The sequence below is a fragment of the Ranitomeya variabilis genome, chromosome 1 (assembly GCF_051348905.1).
Source record: "Ranitomeya variabilis isolate aRanVar5 chromosome 1, aRanVar5.hap1, whole genome shotgun sequence".
In the NCBI taxonomy this organism is placed as follows: domain Eukaryota; kingdom Metazoa; phylum Chordata; class Amphibia; order Anura; family Dendrobatidae; genus Ranitomeya; species Ranitomeya variabilis.
This window is the reverse complement of record NC_135232.1, coordinates 18,343,656-18,356,118: the sequence shown is the minus strand read 5'-3', so window position 1 is coordinate 18,356,118 and position 12,463 is coordinate 18,343,656. Positions and strand designations below refer to the sequence as shown.

Here is a 12,463-nt window from a genome sequence, read left to right as displayed (position 1 = left end):
CAGAGACGGGACAGAGAGCGCAGAGACGGGACAGAGAGCGCAGAGACGGGACAGAGAGCGCAGAGACGGGACAGAGACAGCAGAGACGGAGCAGGGAGTGCAGAAACAGGATAGAGAGCACAGAAACAGCAGAGACAGGGCAGAGAGCTCAGAGACAGCAGAGTCGGGACAGAGACGGGACAGGGAGTGCAGAGACAGCAGAGACGGGACAGAGAGCGCAGAGACAGCAGAGTCGGGACAGGGAGCGCAGAGACAGCAGAGACGGGAGAGAGTGCAGAGACGAGCAGGGAGCGCAGAAACAGGACAGAGAGCACAGAAACAGCAGAGACGGGGCAGAGAGCTCAGAGACAGCAGAGACAGGACTGAGACGCGACAGGGAGTGCAGAGACGGGACAGAGAGCGCAGAGACAGCAGAGTCGGGACAGGGAGCGCAGAGACAGAGCAGGGAGCGCAGAAACAGGACAGAGAGCACAGAAACAGCAGAGACGGGGCAGAGACAGCAGAGACGGGACAGAGACGGGACAGGAAGTGCAGAGACAGCAGAGACCGGACAGAGAGCGCAGAGACGGGACAGGGAGCGCAGAGACAGCAGAGACCGTACAGAGAGCGCAGAGAATGAGCAGAGAGCGCAGAGACGGGGCAGAGACAGAGCAGAGAGCGCAGAGACGGGGCAGAGACGGGACAGAGAGCGCAGAGACGGGACAGAGAGCGCAGAGACGGGACAGAGAGCACAGAGACAGCAGAGACGGGAGAGAGAGTGCAGAGACAGTAGAGCGCACAGAGACTGCAGAAAGCGCAGGGATGGGACAAAGCTCAGAGATAGGAGAGACAGGACAGAATGCTGAGAGACAAGGGAAAGAGAGCAGAGACAGGAAGGAGAGGGAAGAGACGGGACAGATAGAGGGAAGAGATGGGACAGAGAGAGGGAAGAGACGGGACAGATAGAGGGAAGAGACGGGACAGAGAGAGGGAAGAGACAGGACATAGAGAAGGAAGAGACGGGACAGAGAGAGGGAAGAGACAGGACAGAGAGAGGGAAGAGACGTGATAGAGAGAGGGAAGAGAAGGGAGAGGGAAGAGACGGGACAGAGAGGGAAGAGACAGGACAGAGAGTGAAGAGACGGGATAGAGAGGGAAGAGAAGGGAGAGGGAAGAGACGGGACAGAGAGGGAAGAGAAGGGAGAGGGAAGAGACGGGACAGAGAGGGAAGAGAAGGGAGATGGAAGAGACGGGACAGAGAGAGGGAAGAGACGGGACAGGGAGAGGGAAGAGACGGGACAGGGACAGGGAGAGGGAAGAGACGGGACAGAGAGGGAAGAGACGGGACAGAGAGAGAAGAGAAGGGACAGAGAGGGAAGAGAAGGGACAGGGAGAGGGAAGAGACGGGAGAGGAAAGAGACGGGACAGAGAGATGGAAGAGACGGGACAGAGAGGGAAGAGACGGGACAGAGAGGGAAGAGACGGGACAAGGAGAGGGAAGAGACGGGACAGAGAGGGAAGAGACGGGACAGGGAGAGGGAAGAGACGGGACAGGGAGAGGGAAGAGACGTGACAGGGAGAGGGAAGAGACGGGACAAGGAGAGGGAAGAGACGGGACAAGGAGAGGGAAGAGACGGGACAGAGAGAGGGAAGAGACAGGACAGGGAGAGGGAAGAGACGGGACAGGGGGAGGGAAGAGACGGGACAAGGAGAGGGAAGAGACGGGAGAGGGAAGAGACCGGACAAGGAGGTGAAAGAGACGGGACAGGGAGAGGGAAGAGATGGGACAGGGAGAGGGAAGAGAGGGGACAGGGAGAGGGAAGAGAGGGGACAGGGAGAGCGAAGAGACGGGACAGGGAGAGGGAAGAGACGGGACAGGGAGAGGGAAGAGACGGGACAAGGAGAGGGAAGAGACGGGACAGGGTGAGGGAAGAGACGGGACAAGGAGAGGGAAGAGACGGGACAGGGAGAGGGAAGAGACGGGACAGGGAGAGGGAAGAGACGGGACAGGGAGAGGGAAGAGACGGGACAGGGAGAGGGAAGAGACGGGACAGAGAGGGAAGAGAAGGGACAGAGAGGGAAGAGAAGGGACAGGGAGAGGGAAAAGACGGGAGAGGAAAGAGACGGGACAGAGAGGGAAGAGACGGGACAGAGAGGGAAGAGACGGGACAAGGAGAGGGAAGAGATGGGACAGGGAGATGGAAGAGACGGGACAGGGAGATGGAAGAGACGGGACAGAGAGGGAAGAGACGGGACAGGGAGAGGGAAGAGATGGGACAGGGAGAGGGAAGAGACGGGACAGGGAGAGGGAAGAGACGGGACAAGGAGAGGGAAGAGACGGGACAAGGAGAGGGAAGAGACGGGACAGAGAGAGGGAAAAGACGGGACAGGGAGAGGGAAGAGACGGGACAGGGAGAGGGAAGAAACGGGACAAGGAGAGAAAAGAGACGGGACAAGGAGAGGGAAGAGACGGGACAGAGAGAGGGAAGAGACGGGACAGGGAGAGGGAAGAGACGGGACAGGGAGAGGGAAGAGACGGGACAGGGAGAGGGAAGAGATGGGACAGGGAGAGGGAAGAGACGGGACAAGGAGAGGGAAGAGACGAGAGAGGGAAGAGACGGGACAAGGAGAGGGAAGAGACGGGACAAGGAGAGGGAAGAGACGGGACAGGGAGAGGGAAGAGACGGGACAAGGAGAGGGAAGAGACGGGACAGGGAGAGGGAAGAGACGGGACAGGGAGAGGGAAGAGACGGGACAGGGAGAGGGAAGAGACGGGAGAGGGAAGAGACGGGACAAGGAGAGGGAAGAGACGGGACAAGGAGAGGGAAGAGACGGGACAGGGAGAGGGAAGAGACGGGACAAGGAGAGGGAAGAGACGGGACAGGGAGAGGGAAGAGACGGGACAGGGAGAGGGAAGAGACGGGACAGGGAGAGGGAAGAGACGGGACAGAGAGAGGGAAGAGACGGGACAGGGAGAGGGAAGAGACGGGACAGAGAGGGAAGAGACGGGACAGGGAGAGGGAAGAGACGGGACAGGGAGAGGGAAGAGGTAAACCTCTGTCTATGTACTCACTTCATTCCTGCGTTTGTGTCACTTTTCTGCCTCTCTTGGTGTTTCCTCCTGTCCTTGTTCCCATTTGCGCCCGTTGCCGCCTCTTCTCTGCGCCTCTTTATGTTCCCCGTACTGCGGAGGATTCAGAGTTATCAGATTTTTCTTCTTATTCCTCAGTTTTGATTTTTTATAAGTCACAGAATGTTTCAGAGCGACGGGGAACAGAGTCCGGAGCAGCGTCACTCGTCATCGCTGTGTCCGGTGCTAGTCCTGTGTCACTCAGTAGTCCTATGTCAGTGCCGTGTCAGTCCTATGTCACTCAGTAGTCCTATGTCAGTGCCGTGTCAGTCCTATGTCAGTTGTCCGTCCTGATCTTAGGTGTAAACTTTTCCGCTTTCCTTTTTGTGCAGATATCGGCAGCTGCAGACGTCTCCCCAGGAGCAGCGCTCAGTTCATGAGCTGACAGGTGGCACCGACAAGGTAAGAGACGACTGCAGGAGGAGCGGGGTGTAGTGTCTTCTGTATCACTACTCCCATCATCCCCGACCCCAGAGCTCACAATCTAATCTCCTATCACACAGTGTATCACTACTCCCATCATCCCCGACCCCAGAGCTCACAATCTAATCTCCTATCACACAGTGTATCACTACTCCCATCATCCCTGACCCCAGAGCTCACAATCTAATCTCCTATCACACAGAGTATCACTACTCCCATCATCCCCGACCCCGGAGCTCACAATCTAATCTCCTATAACACAGAGTATCACTACTCCCATCATCCCCGACCCCGGAGCTCACAATCTAATCTCCTATCACACAGTGTATCACTACTCCCATCATCCCTGACCCCAGAGCTCACAATCTAATCTCCTATCACACAGAGTATCACTACTCCCATCATCCCCGACCCCGGAGCTCACAATCTAATCTCCTATCACACAGTGTATCACTACTCCCATCATCCCCGACCCCAGAGCTCACAATCTAATCTCCTATCACACAATGTATCACTACTCCCATCATCCCTGACCCTAGAGCTCACAATCTAATCTCCTATCACACAGTGTATCACTACTCCCATCATCCCCGACCCCAGAGCTCACAATCTAATCTCCTATCACACAGTGTATCACTACTCCCATCATCTCCGACCCCAGAGCTCACAATCTAATCTCCTATCACACAGTGTATCACTACTCCCATCATCCCTGACCCCAGAGCTCACAATCTAATCTCCTATCACACAGTGTATCACTACTCTCATCATCCCTGACCCCAGAGCTCACAATCTAATCTCCTATCACACAGTGTATCACTACTCCCATCATCCCCGACCCCAGAGCTCACAATCTAATCTCCTATCACACAGTGTATCACTACTCCCATCATCCCTGACCCCAGAGCTCACAATCTAATCTCCTATCACACAGAGTATCACTACTCCCATCATCCCTGACCCCGGAGCTCACAATCTAATCTCCTATCACACAGTGTATCACTACTCCCATCATCCCCGACCCCGGAGCTCACAATCTAATCTCCTGTCACACAGTGTATCACTACTCTCATCATCCCCGACCCCGGAGCTCACAATCTAATCTCCTATCACACAATGTATCACTACTCCCATCATCCCCGACCCCGGAGCTCACAATCTAATCTCCTATCACACAGTGTATCACTACTCCCATCATCCCCGACCCCAGAGCTCACAATCTAATCTCCTATCACACAGTGTATCACTACTCCCATAATCCCCGACCCCGGAGCTCACAATCTAATCTCCTATCACACAGTGTATCACTACTCCCATCATCCCCGACCCCAGAGCTCACAATCTAATCTCCTATCACACAGTGTATCACTACTCCCATCATCCCCGACCCCAGAGCTCACAATCTAATCTCCTATCACACAGTGTATCACTACTCCCATCATCCCCGACCCCGGAGCTCACAATCTAATCTCCTATCACACAATGTATCACTACTCCCATCATCCCCGACCCCAGAGCTCACAATCTAATCTCCTATCACACAGTGTATCACTACTCCCATCATCCCTGACCCCAGAGCTCACAATCTAATCTCCTATCACACAGTGTATCACTACTCCCATCATCCCCGACCCCGGAGCTCACAATCTAATCTCCTATCACACAATGTATCACTACTCCCATCATCCCTGACCCCAGAGCTCACAATCTAATCTCCTATCACACAGTGTATCACTACTCCCATCATCCCCGACCCCGGAGCTCACAATCTAATCTCCTATCACACAATGTATCACTACTCCCATCATCCCCGACCCCGGAGCTCACAATCTAATCTCCTGTCACACAGTGTATCACTACTCTCATCATCCCCGACCCCGGAGCTCACAATCTAATCTCCTATCACACAATGTATCACTACTCCCATCATCCCCGACCCCAGAGCTCACAATCTAATCTCCTATCACACAGTGTATCACTACTCCCATCATCCCCGACCCCAGAGCTCACAATCTAATCTCCTATCACACAGTGTATCACTACTCCCGTCATCCCCGACCCCGGAGCTCACAATCTAATCTCCTATCACACAGTGTATCACTACTCCCATCATCCCCGACCCCGGAGCTCACAATCTAATCTCCTATCACACAATGTATCACTACTCCCATCATCCCCGACCCCGGAGCTCACAATCTAATCTCCTATCACACAGTGTATCACTACTCCCATCATCCCCGACCCCAGAGCTCACAATCTAATCTCCTATCACACAGTGTATCACTACTCCCATCATCCCCGACCCCGGAGCTCACAATCTAATCTCCTATCACACAATGTATCACTACTCCCATCATCCCTGACCCCGGAGCTCACAATCTAATCTCCTATCACACAGTGTATCACTACTCCCATCATCCCCGACCCCGGAGCTCACAATCTAATCTCCAATCACACAATGTATCACTACTCCCATCATCCCTGACCCCAGAGCTCACAATCTAATCTCCAATCACACAATGTATCACTACTCCCATCATCCCTGACCCCAGAGCTCACAATCTAATCTCCTATCACACAGTGTATCACTACTCCCATCATCCCTGACCCCAGAGCTCACAATCTAATCTCCAATCACACAATGTATCACTACTCCCATCATCCCTGACCCCAGAGCTCACAATCTAATCTCCTATCACTACTGATACACTGTGCCAAACCGTGATCACAGGAAGCGATGTGTGCTGTGCTGCGCTGATACAGTGTAACAAACCCCCAGCAGTGTGCACGGTACTGGATCAGGACCAGGGTCTAGTAGTAAGACCCAAGTATCCGATAGTTACAAAGGTCTCACTAGACAATGACTGAGCGTTATGTTCTCCTCTCTGGGCCGTCCCTTTAAGAGGATGGCGGCTGTGCTGCCGGTGAGCGCAGGAGCTGGCGCTCTGCATGTGGACGGCAGCGCAGGCTTGTGTTTCATTATCACGTTGTGACTCCCTTGTGTTTCCAGTAAGAAGCGTGACCCCGGGCGCTGCGACTGAGCGCTATCCCCCTCGACGCGCTCTGATCTCGGCACCCACCACCTGACGGACCCCCTGCTCCTGGATGGAGGGGCCCCATCAAACGGAGGCAGCAGCTGGCCATATGCCTCGCGTTACCCACCGCCACTCACGCCGTGCCCTGAGGGCGCACAATAGCAGATCGGAATGGTGGAAATCACCGGACGGAGACGTTACTGCAGATGAGGAAACATGGAGGCCACATCCTCAGAACCTCCCATAATCCCGGGAGCAGGACCGCTGCCACCTTCCCTCATGACGGCCTCTTTGTGGTGTCATCCACGTGGTCTCCAGACCAATCTCCGGCCATCAAGACAAAAGCCGGACTCATCGCTGAAGAGGACAGACCTCCCGTCCAGCCTCCATTGCCGTGTCGCTTTGCACCATGATAGCCTGAGAGCGGTGGGTGAGGTCAGTGAAGAGGTCTTCATGAGGGAACGTCACACAGCTCCGGGATTACAGTGTAATGTACGGTGGCCGCACCCTCTAATCCTCAATCCAGCTCGTTACGTTGATTCGGTGGCTCAGTGGTGCGGCCATTTCTCCAAGTATCCCAATAGTCATTTTCCAAAACCACAACCACAGGCTGCATGTTCTTCGTATGACTGTGAGCTGTGTGCGTGGCCTAAACCTGCTCCTATGGCTGCAGCATCCCTGGTCTTGTCTCCATCCAGCACATCAGGGACGTCATGGGTCGGTGATTACACAGGAGCTGCCGGCAGCGTCTCCAGACTTGTCTCCATCCAGCACATCGGGGACCTCATGGGTCGGTGATTACACAGGAGCTGCCGGCAGCATCTATGGACTTGTCTCCATCCAGCACATCGGGGACTTCATGGGTCGGTGATTACACAGGAGCTGCCGGCAGCATCTATGGACTTGTCTCCATCGAGCACATCAGGGACGTCATGGGTCGGTGATTACACAGGAGCTGCCGGCAGCATCTATGGACTTGACTCTATCGAGCACATCAGGGACATCATGGGTCGGTGATTACACAGGAGCTGCCGGCAGCGTTTCCAGACTTGACTCTATCGAGCACATCAGGGACATCATGGGTCGGTGATTACACAGGAGTTGCCGGCAGCGTCTCCAGACTTGTCTCCATCCAGCACATCGGGCACATCATTTGTCAGTGATTACACAGGAGCTGCGGCAGCGTCTCCGGACTTGTCACCATCGAGAACATCAGGGACGTCATTGGTCGGTGATTTCACAGGAGCTGCCGGCAGCTTGATGTAACATCACATCACTTGAGCCCGGCACTCTCACAGTGTGGATGATTACTGCAGATAGTGAGTGACATCACAGCTGTGCTGCGTGATGTCATCAGGTGTTTACACAGCACTGGGCAGAAGCGTTAGTCTCTGTTCACACGTTGCGTTTTTGCTGAGTTTTTTTAATGCAGATTCTACCGCGTCAGCAAAGCTCCGAGAGTTCAGACATCTCCTGCACACACGTTGTTTTTTTCTTTACTGGTTCGGAAAACATCTGCGTTTTTGAAGACGGCAGCGTGTGACTTTTTTCAGCATTTTTGCAGTGTTTATTCACCCATAGAAAGCAGCGAGTCAGTGCAATAAAGCCGCAGAATCGCAGCTGTCACTAAACTCTATCAACAGGCGCAAGAGACGACAAAAACGGAGCAATAAAAATGCAGCAAAACCTGTAAGCAGCAAAAACATGACGTGTAAACAAAGCCTGCTCCTCACCTCCATCATCAGTATCTGGTGACCGCTCCTCACCTCCATCATCAGTATCTGGTGACCGCTCCTCACCTCCATCATCAGTATCTGGTGACCGCTCCTCACCTCCATCATCAGTATCTGGTGACCGCCCGTCACCTCCATCATCAGTATCTGGTGACCGCCCGTCACCTCCATTATCAGTATCTGGTGACCGCTCCTCACCTCCATCATCAGTATCTGGTGACCGCCCGTCACCTCCATCATCAGTATCTGGTGACCGCTCCTCACCTCCATCATCAGTATCTGGTGACCGCCCGTCACCTCCATCATCAGTATCTGGTGACCGCCCGTCACCTCCATCATCAGTATCTGGTGACCGCCCATGACCTTGTCTAAATATGGTGCCCGATTCTTGCACTGTTAACTTTGCAACCGCACAGTTGCCATAGTCGGCCCCCACAGTTGCCATAGTCGGCCCCCACAGTTCTCATAGTCGGCCCCCACAGTTGCCATAGTCGGCCCCCACAGTTGCCATAGTCGGCCCCCACAGTTGCCATAGTCGGCCCCCACAGTTGCCATAGTCGGCCCCCACAGTTGCCATAGTCGGCCCCCACAGTTCTCATAGTCGGCCCCCACAGTTGCCATAGTCGGCCCCCACAGTTGCCATAGTCGGCCCCCACAGTTGCCATAGTCGGCCCCCACAGTTGCCATAGTCGGCCCCCACAGTTCTCATAGTCGGCCCCCACAGTTCTCATAGTCGGCCCCCACAGTTCTCATAGTCGGCCCCCACAGTTGCCATAGTCGGCCCCCACAGTTGCCATAGTCGGCCCCCACAGTTGCCATAGTCGGCCCCCACAGTTGCCATAGTCGGCCCCCACAGTTGCCATAGTCGGCCCCCACAGTTGCCATAGTCGGCCCCCACAGTTGCCATAGTCGGCCCCCACAGTTGCCATAGTCGGCCCCCACAGTTGCCATAGTCGGCCCCCACAGTTGCCATAGTCGGCCCCCACAGTTGCCATAGTCGGCCCCCACAGTTGCCACAGTCGGCCCCACAGTTGCCACAGTCGGCCCCCACAGTTCCCATAGTCGGCCCCCACAGTTGCCACAGTCGGCCCCCACAGTTGCCACAGTGGGCCCCCATAGTTGCCATAGTCGGCCCCCAAAGTTGCCATAGTCGGCCCCCACAGTTGCCATAGTCGGCCCCCACAGTTGCCATAGTCGGCCCCCACAGTTGCCATAGTCGGCCCCCACAGTTGCCATAGTCGGCCCCCACAGTTCTCATAGTCGGCCCCCACAGTTCTCATAGTCGGCCCCCACAGTTCTCATAGTCGGCCCCCACAGTTCTCATAGTCGGCCCCCACAGTTCTCATAGTCGGCCCCCACAGTTCTCATAGTCGGCCCCCACAGTTCTCATAGTCGGCCCCCACAGTTGCCATAGTCGGCCCCCACAGTTGCCATAGTCGGCCCCCACAGTTGCCATAGTCGGCCCCCACAGTTGCCATAGTCGGCCCCCACAGTTGCCATAGTCGGCCCCCACAGTTGCCATAGTCGGCCCCCACAGTTGCCATAGTCGGCCCCCACAGTTGCCATAGTCGGCCCCCACAGTTGCCATAGTCGGCCCCCACAGTTGCCATAGTCGGCCCCCGCAGTTGCCATAGTCGGCCCCCACAGTTGCCATAGTCGGCCCCCACAGTTCTCATAGTCGGCCCCCACAGTTCTCATAGTCGGCCCCCACAGTTCTCATAGTCGGCCCCCACAGTTCTCATAGTCGGCCCCCACAGTTCTCATAGTCGGCCCCCACAGTTGCCATAGTCGGCCCCCACAGTTGCCATAGTCGGCCCCCACAGTTGCCATAGTCGGCCCCCACAGTTGCCATAGTCGGCCCCCACAGTTGCCATAGTCGGCCCCCACAGTTCCCATAGTCGGCCCCCACAGTTCCCTTAGTCGGCCCCCACAGTTCCCATAGTCGGCCCCCACAGTTGCCATAGTCGGCCCCCACAGTTGCCACAGTCGGCCCCCACAGTTGCCACAGTCGGCCCCCACAGTTGCCACAGTCGGCCCCCACAGTTCCCATAGTCGGCCCCCACAGTTCCCATAGTCGGCCTCCACAGTTCCCATAGACGGCCCCCACAGTTCCCATAGTCGGCCCCCACAGTTGCCATAGTCGGCCCCCATAGTCGAGCACCCATAGTTGCCATAGTCGGCCCCCACAGTTGCCATAGTCGGCCCCCACAGTTGCCATAGTCGGCCCCCACAGTTGCCATAGTCGGCCCCCACAGTTGCCATAGTCGGCCCCCACAGTTGCCATAGTCGGCCCCCACAGTTGCCATAGTCGGCCCCCACAGTTGCCATAGTCGGCCCCCACAGTTGCCATAGTCGGCCCCCACAGTTGCCATAGTCGGCCCCCACAGTTGCCATAGTCGGCCCCCACAGTTGCCATAGTCGGCCCCCACAGTTGCCATAGTCGGCCCCCACAGTTGCCATAGTCGGCCCCCACAGTTGCCATAGTCGGCCCCCACAGTTGCCATAGTCGGCCCCCACAGTTGCCATAGTCGGCCCCCACAGTTGCCATAGTCGGCCCCCACAGTTCCCATAGTCGGCCTCCACAGTTCCCATAGTCGGCCCCCACAGTTGCCATAGTTGGCCCTCACAATTCCCATAGTCGGCCCCCACAGTTGCCATAGTCGGCCCCCATAGTCGAGCACCCATAGTTGCCATAGTCGGCCCCCACAGTTCCCATCGTCGGCCCCCACAGTTCCCATCATCGGCCCCCACAGTTCCCATCGTCGGCCCCCACAGTTCCCATAGTCGGCCCCCACAGTTCCCATAGTCGGCCCCCACAGTTCCCTTAGTCGGCCCCCACAGTTCCCATAGTCGGCCCCCACAGTTCCCATAGTCGGCCCCCACAGTTGCCATAGTCGGCCCCCACAGTTGCCACAGTCGGCCCCCACAGTTGCCATAGTCGGCCCCCACAGTTGCCACAGTCGGCCCCCACAGTTCCCATAGTCGGCCCCCACAGTTCCCATAGTCGGCCCCCATAGTTGCCATAGTCGGTCCCCATAGTTGCCATAGTCGGCCCCCAAAGTTGCCATAGTCGGCCCCCACAGTTGCCATAGTCGGCCCCCACAGTTGCCATAGTCGGCCCCCACAGTTGCCATAGTCGGGCCCCACAGTTCCCATAGTCGGCCTCCACAGTTCCCATAGTCGGCCCCCACAGTTGCCATAGTTGGCCCTCACAGTTCCCATAGTCGGCCTCCACAGTTCCCATAGTCGGCCCCCACAGTTGCCATAGTCGGCCCCCATAGTCGAGCCCCCATAGTTGCCATAGTCGGCCCCCACAGTTCCCTTAGTCGGCCCCCACAGTTCCCATCGTCGGCCCCCACAGTTCCCATCGTCGGCCCCCACAGTTCCCATCGTCGGCCCCCACAGTTCCCATCGTCGGCCTCCACAGTTCCCATCGTCGGCCCCCACAGTTCCCATCGTCGGCCCCCACAGGTCCCATCGTCGGCCCCCACAGTTGCCATAGTCGGCCCCCACAGTTGCCATAGTCGGCCCCCACAGTTGCCATAGTCGGCCCCCACAGTTGCCATAGTCGGCCCCCACAGTTGCCATAGTCGGCCCCCACAGTTGCCATAGTCGGCCCCCACAGTTGCCATAGTCGGCCCCCACAGTTGCCATAGTCGGCCCCCACAGTTGCCATAGTCGGCCCCCCACAGTTCCCATCGTCGGCCCCCCACAGTTCCCATCGTCGGCCCCCACAGTTCCCACCGTCGGCCCCCACAGTTCCCACCGTCGGCCCCCACAGTTCCCATCGTCGGCCCCCACAGTTCATTGGTCGCAGGGATTTACTGTAAGTCTCTGGGGGCTTCAGCCTCTTCCATAGAATGGCTTTAACTGAACAATGTGTCCTGATCATATGAATCATCTGGCTAATCCCCCATGAATGGCAGCAGCCCCCCATGACACAGCCGGGGCAGGGAAAGCCCGGGGTGGGCAGCAGTTAACCCCTGTGTAGCCGGAGTGGTGACATTGTGTAAGTGGTATCCGCCTGTACAGGTGGGATCACCCACAGCGGACGCAGATTATATTAACCCCCACCACGCCGATTCCCAGTAAAACCATCACAGCCGCCATTGCTGGGACTCGCTGCAGAATGATTGTCGAGCGCTGATCTCGGGTTTATGGTG

The 12,463-nt window shown here is 56.7% G+C and overlaps 1 protein-coding gene across 5 annotated transcripts in view; it reads left to right on the top strand.

The window, feature by feature from the left end:
- CNTFR (ciliary neurotrophic factor receptor) overlaps window positions 1-12,463 on the top strand; it is a 487,615-nt gene that overhangs the window by 219,560 nt on the left and 255,592 nt on the right. For all 5 annotated transcript variants that reach the window (XM_077281315.1, XM_077281313.1, XM_077281314.1 and 2 more), the window contains one exon: window positions 3,442-3,511. The gene's annotated coding sequence lies outside the window, so the exon portion shown is untranslated. The remainder of the gene's footprint in view (window positions 1-3,441; window positions 3,512-12,463) is intronic.